A 10,250-nucleotide genomic window follows, 5' to 3' on the forward strand; every position below is an offset into this window, starting at 1 on the left:
CCGCTGCCTGCTCCCCGCCCCCAGACAGAAGCAAGGACCTAGCCTCCTTTTTTGTCTCCAAAATATCTCGGATACTGGACTCCCTCCCGTCCATCAGCCCCCTAAACCACTCGGGCACGGAGATTTGCACCAATAGCCCGCAGCTGCAGTCTTTCAGAGCAGTCTCTCTTACGGAAGTCACCTCCACGTTGGCCAAGTTGAAAAGCGGATCCCCCCTTGACCCAGCCCCGGTTAGATTCCTAAAAGCCGTGTTACCTAATATAGCCCCCTCTATTAGGGATCTCATTAACACCTCCTTTTCCCAGGGCACAGTGCCCCCCAGTTGGAAGAACGCCGTTGTCAAGGCGTTACTGAAAAAGCCCCAACTTAATCCGGACGACATGGCCAACTATAGACCCATATCGCTCCTTCCATGCATCAGCAAACTGGCCGAGAAACTAGTGAATGCGCAGTTATCCCAATTTCTTGAAACCAACAAACTTCTCCGCCAATCTCAAACAGGATTCCGGCCCGGCCGTGGCACGGACACTGCCCTCCTCTCTGTCATCGAGGAGGCAAGGTGTATCCTGGACTCGGGAGGATCAGTGGCAGTGATCCTTCTGGATCTCAGTGCCGCTTTTGACACGGTGGATCACCGTGTCCTTCTACATCGCCTGAGCAGGGCTGGAATCACGGGAACCGCACACAAATGGATAAACTCCTTCCTATCCGGTCGTTCATTTCAGGTGTGGGACGGCAATTCACGATCAGACCCCCTCCCCCTCTCGTGTGGTGTCCCTCAGGGGTCCTCGCTTAGTCCCACCCTATTTAATGTATACATGGCCCCCCTTGAAGACATCGTGACCCCTTATGGGATAAAAATAGTGAACTACGCCGACGACACACAACTTGTCGTCTCTTTGTCACACCTAGATAAACACCCAGACAGCCTGCTGAACTGTCTCCAGGACATTCACTCCTGGATGTGCGACTCTTCCTTGAAACTGAACGGTGCAAAAACGGAAATCATGCTCCTGGGCAACAAATGGACCTCCATCCCACCATCAGTATGGCCGAATGCCTTTGGTGACATCCCCAAACCTAAAAAAGAGATCAAGACACTGGGGGTGTGGCTTGAACCTGACCTCACCATGATGACCCAGGCAACTAAAACTGCTGGAACTTGTTTTGGCCTCTTGCGGTCAATTCGTAAGATTCTCCCCCTCCTTCCTCCTCTCTCCAGGAAATTACTGGTTCAAGGGCTCATCCTAGCCCGGTTGGACTACAGCAACGCCATTTACCTCGGCGCACCCGAATTTTCCCTGGCCAAACTCCAACGGACCCAAAACGCGGCGGCACGGCTCATCATGAACCTCCCTCCCAGAGCCTCTGCCAAACCGGCTCTCAAAGCTCTTCACTGGCTACCTGTCCGCCAGCGTGTTGAGTTTAAAGCCCTGTGCATCACCCATAAACTTATCAACGGGGTTGGCCCAGCAGCCCTGAAAGACATGATCACCCCCTACAGGGCTTCCAGACCCCTCCGCTCTGACGGCGAACATCTGGCCACAGTCCCCAGGTTCAAGAAGGCACGCACTGGTGGCCGACGTTTCTCTGTCAAAGCCTCCGTAGGGTGGAACTCTCTTCCTCGCAACCTGCGTCTGGAACCCTGTCATGCGCTTTTCCGAAAAAAATTAAAAACCTTCCTGTTCCCCAAATAGTTCACTCGGTCTTCCTCTCTTGGTTCACACAAAGTTATAGCGCGGGGATGCCTTCGGGTCACCAGGCGCTCTATAAATCACTAAATAAATAATAATAAATGTGCACTTACACCGTTTACCCTCCTGTTACGCTTCACTAAAATGAGCATACCACTCACCCTGCAGTCTCCACTCACCCCGCAGTCTCCTCTCACCCTGCAGTCTCCTCTCACCCTGCAGTCTCCTCTCACCCTGCAGTCTCCTCTCACCCTGCAGTCTCCTCTCACCCTGCAGCCTCCTCTCACCCTGCAGTCTCCTCTCACCCTGCAGTCTCCCCTCACCCTGCAGTCTCCCCTCACCCTGCAGTCTCCCCTCACCCTGCAGTCTCCCCTCACCCTGCAGTCTCCCCTCACCCTGCAGTCTCCCCTCACCCTGCAGTCTCCCCTCACCCTGCAGTCTCCCCTCACCCTGCAGTCTCCCCTCACCCTGCAGTCTCCCCTCACCCTGCAGTCTCCCCTCACCCTGCAGTCTCCTCTCCCACACTGCACTCATAGCATTCACATTGTACTTGTACAACTCACCACGCACTCATGCCTTTCAGCCCCTCTTACCCTGCACCCACAGGAGCACACTGCTCAGCCTGCACTCACATGCCACTCCACTCTCCTGTCACTCTCACCTTGGACTTGCAGCGATCACACTGTATTTACACCGCTCACCATGCATTTACACCGCTCACCATGCATTCACACCGTTCACACTGCACACATTTACCCTGCACTCACACAGGCACACCTCTCTCACTGTCGCTCTTACTGCTCACTGTACAGTCTCAACAGTCGCCCTGCACTCTGTGTCAAACAAACACATCTGTCACCATGCATTCGTCCTTCCTCTTCTGCACTTTCACCCTCACCCAAACTCAAATGGGCACATCACTCACCCTGCACTCACTCCTCTCACCCTACTTTCTCACAGGTACATCGCTCATACAAGGCACTTGGGTCACTCACACAGCTTCCTTCACTCACATGGGCCCACCACTCATCCTGTACTCACACCACTCCAACAGGCACATCACTCACCCAGGACTCACTACTCACCCTGCAATCCTTCTCTAACTCTCCACTCACATAGGTGCATTGCTCAGCCTGCACTTACACAGGCACTCCATTTACCCATCACTCATGCAGCTTACGCTACCTGCACACAGGCACAATAGTCCGCCAGAACTCACAGGGGCACCACTAACCCTGCACTAACTTTTCTCAGCATGCATTAATCTGTCACTCCCACAGTTCATATTCTCCACTCACCCTGCACTGACTGGCACACTGGTCACCCAGCATGCACACAGGCACACCACTCACCCTACATTTACACAGGCTCACACCACCTACCCTGCGCTCATTTCTCTCACTCTGTACGCACTCCTCTCACCCAGCACTCATAATGGGCCCTTCTCTCATCTTGCACTCATGCAGCTCGCCGCACCTTTCACCATACACTTGCACCACTCATGCTGCATTCACTCACACTTCGCAATCACCCAGCACTTAGATGATCACACCTCTTATGCTGCCTACATAACAAGCATTAGCAAAACCCCTTTTTGTATACAATGTCTTGCAAGCCAGAGTGCATGCACAAGCAGTGCATGCACTGTCACAGGGGAGACCTAAAAATAACCAACTGTCATGAATATACACATCTCTACAAGGGCACCTGCAGAATTCCTGTTCTTTCCGTAGAAATGGATACATTATCAGTTCCATCTATAACTACGTAGCTGGTGCAAGAGGGCAGAGTGGACTGAAGATGTAGGATGGCGAATGGAGGGCGATCAGGGGTGAGGCTTTGTGGGATTGAAGGACTGGGTTATTCTTAAGACCCAGCGGTGCCAGGGGACAACACCTGAAACCTTCGTGGGTTACCTGTTCTGGCGTACCAAACACAGAGACACGGGACACTTCCAGCGACGTCAGAGATCAGCGTTTATTTACTGCAGGGATACAGAGGTCACAAGAAGTACACAACGTGTAGGTTCTCGGAGACTGCTTCAAAGTCGTAGAAGTGGGTCGCTCCTTTTATACAGGTTTCGGCCATAGCACAGTATGATGAACAAAGGTTACAACTCAGTTCCCACAATAAACTGAAAAAGGGTCGCATTCATGTTTCAAGAGGCCGGAACATAATTACAACAGTCTTGCCGGTTCCCAACTGTAAAAACATATCCCCTCCGTGATAAACACATTCCATCCTAACCATAAACGCATTAAGAGGAAGGACGGAAAACAGATGTAAGGAAAGGACAAGGATGCACAACAGGTTAGAAAAGAGTGTTGGGGGCAATAAAGGAAACTCGATAGAGGGTCAAAGACCTCGTGTCTAATGTATGCGTGGCTAGAACAATAGACCGGCGCGGCAGGATGAGCCTCGAGCGGGGCCATCTGCCTTAGTCGCGCTATTCCCCTCATCATAAAAGTCACCTCAAAGGAACACGTGTCCTTCGTGTAAGCTTGAGAGTTCCAGGGTCACGAAGCGGACAAGAAGCCCGTTCGCTGGCTACCTGAGGGCAAGAAACAAAATGGACGCTGTATCTAAAATGGAACCCGAGGGCTCGGATGAACGAACCCAAAAGTAAGGCGAACCATACGTGGCTGCATAGCGAAACTTCGTACACCCACTATACTCGTCATTTGCGGTTCATAGATACCAGACTCATCCATATTAGTCACCATTCAAAAAGTGCCGTCCCGTCTCACACGGAACCTCAGACGCTCCTTTTGCCCTCATGTAGGCAAGCACTAGTCAAGATCGGAATCTATATCAATATTCATCAGATCGTTCAGATGCTGCTGGAACATCATTCTATTCATCAATGTCTCCTTGGTAACAGATGGCCGCCTTATACACGTCGCAGCGCATAGGCCACATAAGGCAGGACCACACTGCACACAAAGACAACACGTGAACAGAAACGCTACAACAGCCCCTATGATCATTAGAATCTTCCAACCCCAGGTTGACATCAAGCCCCAAAACCATCCTAGGAGCGTCCAATTACCTTCGTCCACGTGTATGGACTCGGAAATCTTGTGCAACTTCGAGATGGCTTGATAAACAGTTGGAGCATTGTCAGGAATAAAAATGCAACAACTCGAATGGATAATTTTACACACGCCCCCTCTATCTGCAAGAACAACGTCTAGAACCATACGGTTCTGCAGCGTCATGAGTCTATCCGCCTGTAGTTCAGCTGTTAGATTACCAAGGGCATTTGCAGTAATATTAGCAGTCGACTCTACCACACGGGTCAACTGTCTTAGGTTCCTACTATTAACCATAGGTCCCCAAAACAGCAAGAAACCCTTAAAGAAGTCTCCTGCTTCTTGACCAGCAGTATCCTCTTTGCTAATAACGCCTCTCATGACTCTAGTTTTGTGGTAGTCCGAAGCAACTGTGAAGGTTGGAGGCAAAAGATTCGCAATATAACAGGTACCCGAAAAATCGCGGGGTAACCATGTATATGCGCGTTCATAACACACAAAATAGGTGCCCTTAGCAGTCAGAAAAACAGGGGAGGAGAGCATCGGTAGGACGTACGTTTCAGTGCAAGCACTGTTCCCAAGTTGTGCTCTCGGATTTCGACCCAAACCCTGCAAACAGAAATTTCCAAGGTGCGGTACAATCCATATTGGGGACGAGCTCTTAAGTTGTCTATCACCCACTGACGTACTATACTCAGTCTCGCTCAGATCCTTATAGGCCTGCACTTCTTCATCTGGAATGAGTGATGCATCAATAACATCTCTATCCAGATCTGCTATGGCTATCGCCAAAGGCTTGTGGTACGGCCCAGGACCCGAGTTGACAGACCGTGGACTCAGTCTGGGGTAGGAATCTAGTGCACTGCGAAACATAGTTTGGAATGCTCGAGCTGAACCCTGGGAGCTGTATGGAAGGACCAAATACGGAATACCCCTATCCATAGTGTGTGGCATTAACCCACACACCCAACAATTGGTAGTATTCACCACCAACTGATGCTGATGTAGGAGTTGAATAAAGGAATTATTCATGAATTCCGCACGTCTAACCTGCTCATGTTGAGGCAAAGGATGAAAGGAATGTGGGGAAACAGTGGTGAGGGAACTTAGGTTAAAAGCAGAGGTAGGTGAAGCAGAAGGCAAGAACAACGATACTCCGAAATATACTCCACCCACCAATAACATAGATACAGTTAGAAACAATAGAAACACCTGAAACAGAAAACATTTTGTTTGTACAACCCTCCATAACTCTGATCTCTGCGCTGACACCCTTTCTTCGTCCACTAGCTTAGAGAATGCCATCCTCTACAAACCGTCCGTGACGTACTTGACGCACTTCGTTCTGAGTAGCGATTATCAATCCCCAGGAGTTCCCAGAGATCGACAAAAGTAACCAACCTAACGTCAGAAACCTGCTAAACAGAAAGAAGTACCCGCACGGCCCTACGGTGACCCGTATGGCGAGGTTTCCTTGAAACGTTCAAATTTATTACAAGTCTCTTAGCAGTGGAAAGCACAAAAACTCAGAAAGAAAGGATGTAATTGTTCATAATATTCGTGACGTTAAAAACCACTATACTGTTAATTTCTATTAGTCCTTGAACAAAGAAAGTATCGACTTCTTCCAGGTCGAGTTTGCTCTACGAACAATTGTTCAGATGGCGCAACAGTGTTCAATGAAACAGATGACGAGTCGGACCTTGGGTTCTCTGCTACTAATGACTCCACCTGTGGATCTGACAATGACGAATCCTCCTCCACAGGGTGAGCGTCGCTAAATGGCACAAAGCGCAAAGGAGTCTCAGTTTCTGCGGCCGAAATCCCAGTTCTCACCCAACAGTCGGTTGGTAAGGGGATCGGTACCTTCTTTGTGTGGCTGGCATGAACCCAATTTTTCCGGCCCGCCAGTCGAACCGCTGTCCTCGTTGTCAACAAGACTTGGTGGGGTCCGACGAATCTTGGCTCCAAATTACGCTTTCGACCAAAGTTTCGGGTAACCACCCAATCTCCTGGCCGAAGCTGGTGTCCAGGACCCTCTGTCTGCGCTGGTAGAGCTTCAAAGACCTGTTGGTGAATTAACCGTAGTTTAGTGGTCAAATCATGCAAGTAATCGATCAACATTGGATATTCAAGACTATCAAAAGCCCTAGGTCTCGGGACTCCCCAAATATTCGCAGGGCGACCGAACACAATCTCATATGGGCTGAGCCCTACTCGAGAGTGTACAGTCGCTCTGGTCGATAGGAGAGCCAGAGGCAAGGCATCAGGCCATGACAGACCAGTCGTAGCTTGAATCTTGGCAAGTTTCAGCTTCAGGGTACCATTGTACCCTTCAACCAAACCCGCTGCCTGAGGATGATTAGCACTGTGGAATTTCTGACGAATTCCAAGGCCCTTACACACACTCTGCATTACACTTCCCACAAGCTCACTCCCATTATCCGACCATACAATCCGGGGCATTCCGTACCGAGGAAAGTATTCCTTCAGCAGGATTTTTGCTGTGGACAGGGCAGTATTATCCTTAAGAGGATAGGCCTCAATCCATCTGGAGAACGCGCAAACCACAACCAAAACATACTTCAGATTATTGCATCTCTCCATATGGATGAAGTCCAGCTGGATAACCTCAAAGGGACAAACAGGAGGAGCGAAATGACCAGGTGGAGTGGGGGTGCCTTTTCCGGGATTATGCATCAAACACACCATACAATTCTTAACCATTCTTTCGGCACACTTAGCGATACCATCATTCCTCCATACAGGAGACAAGAACTTACATATTCCTTTCGCACTAATATGTGACAACCCATGAGCCATCGTCACAACAGCTAATACATATGCGTCTGGCAACATCCACCTCTGGCATTCCGTCAGGTCAACCCAACATCCATGCATATCCAATTTCCCTGTACTTTCTTTCCACTTGGTCTTTTCAGCTTCCGTAGCTTCGTTCTGAATTGCTTTCACACTTTCAACAGTATTTTCACACATACCAGTCTCCGCCGGCCAACTCACTAAACTCGTGACATACATTCGAGTCGCAAGATTCTTAGCCGTTTCTTTAGCAATCTCATCCGCAAATGCATTACCACGACCAACATCATCCGTCACTTTCCGATGTGCACTACATTTGACGATCGCCACTTGTTTAGGCAACGTAAGTGCATCCAAAAGATCATTCACAAGATGCCCGTGCTGGATCTTTGTACCATGCGATGTCATAAATCCTCTTTCTCTCCACAATCTTCCAAAATTATGCGCAACACCAAATGCATACTGACTGTCAGTAAACACATTCACGCGCTTTCCTTTCGACAAAACACACGCTCTTGTTAATGCAATTAATTCTGCCGCTTGTGCTGAATTCTGGTTCAATCTCGCAGTTTCCACAATCGTGCTCAACGTCACCACAGCATACGCAGTCGTCACATCGCCATTCGGCAATTTGAAGCAAGAGCCATCCACATACAAAGTACCATCAGGATCTGACAAGGGGGTGTTTTTCAGGTCCACACGACCTTTTGTTTCTTCCTCAGTCCGTAAATAACAATCATGTGGTAGCACATCATCTGATTCCATATTAATCGGCAACAATGTCGCCGGATTCAGTACATTACAACGCTTGATCTGTACGTGACTTGCCAAAAGGGTCAGCTCGTACCCAGACAACCTTGCACTCGTCAAATGTTGAGTCTTTGTCCGATTCAAGAGAGTATCAACTGCATGCGGAACCATTACTATGAGCATATTGTCCATGACCAGACCTGCGGACTGCCGAATAGACGCCGCAGCTGCCGCTGTCGCCCTCAAGCAACTTGGCAACGCTCTAGCCACCGGGTCTAAGGTCGAGGAAAAATATGCACACGGACGCTGCTTATCACCAAATTGTTGCGTTAGAACACTCAACGCACAACCGTCCCTCTCATGGACGTATAATGTGAAAGGCTTACTGTAATCAGGAGTACCTAACACAGGAGCCGAACACAGCGCATCACGTAGTTCAGAAAAACTTTTCTGACATTCCTCCGTCCAAGGCAAAGGGGTTGAAACGTCCTTGCACGTGAGAGCTACCAATGGCTTCGCTAACAGTGAAAAATTCGGGATCCACTGTCTGCAGTATGACGTGATACCTAAAAAGGCACGCACATCTCTCTGAGTTGCTGGCACAGGCATTCGAGCAATTGCTGCAATTCGTTCAGGGGTCAACCTTCTTCCCGCCTTTGACAATAAGTGACCGAGATAGGTAACTTCTTGACAACAATATTGTAGTTTGGAAGGTGACACTTTATGATGTAAAGCACAGAGATGCTGTAACAAAGACACTGTAGTGGCTCTACAGAGCTGTTCAGTGTCAGCAGCAACTAACAGATCATCAACGTACTGAATCAAGGCTGCACCAGCCGGTAACACAAACGCATCAAGCTGACTCTTAAAAGCTTGACTGTAGATTGATGGACTCTCACAGTAGCCCTGTGGAGCGCGATTGAATCTGAAGCTACGACCACCTAATGAGAAACCAAACAAATCTCTGCTTTCCTCAGCAATTGGAATGCTGAAGAACGCATTCTTCAGATCGATGACCGAGAACCATGATGCAGTGGCTGGAATCAGAGTCAGTAAAGCTGTAATGTCTGGCACCACAGGAAACTGCGGAACAACGACTTTATTTACCTCCCGTAAGTCGATAACTAGACGATACACGGGAGGCTTGGAGGGATCCGTTCGTTTCAGAATAGGCAACACGGGACTATTGCACACATTACCTCGTGTCTCCTCAATAACATCCTTGCCGATCAGATCACAAATGATCGCTAATAGTGCCCTTTCACCATCAAGGGAAATACGATACTGAGGTATACGTGGCAAACGCGCACCAACTTTTAGGTGGACAACATAAGGTGGTATATCCAACAGGCCCACGTCATTGGGACCTGTCGCCCACAAAGAGGCTGGAAGAGATCTCAATTCCGATGGGAACTTATCGATCGATAAATACATAGGGGAAATCACGCTCTTACCCAACGTGAGCTCCACACCCGTAGGAGAACAGTACAAAGTCGCATGTAACCTTTTCAACAAATCTAAACCCAAAAGATTCTCACCACAACCAGTAGTCAAAATCAAAGGAGCTTCCAGCTCATGAGACCCAATTGTAAGGGGCAAAGGGCTAGAAACTGGATTACTAACGGGGGCGCCAGAAAATCCAACGGAAACATTCGTGAAGCCAGACAAAGGCGCGCCAGGGAGTTTTGAATGCATGATGGAACTTTTTGCCGCACCAGTGTCCAACAGAAAAGGCTCAACGACGCCCAAAGTGGCTACTGAAACGTATGGCCCTCTCTGATCAACCGGAACTGATACTTCTCCCTTCCTTTGTCTATGGCTGTCCTAGTAGATACCATCCGCATCGACATCACACTCAACATAGCAATCATCCACATGATACTGAGTAGACCGACCGGACGATTGTTCGCGCCGATCGAAACAATTTTGCGAATCCGAAGACGTCGCAAAGCGT

This window comes from Triturus cristatus, chromosome 3_1 (assembly GCF_964204655.1).
Source record: "Triturus cristatus chromosome 3_1, aTriCri1.1, whole genome shotgun sequence".
Lineage (NCBI taxonomy): Eukaryota > Metazoa > Chordata > Amphibia > Caudata > Salamandridae > Triturus > Triturus cristatus.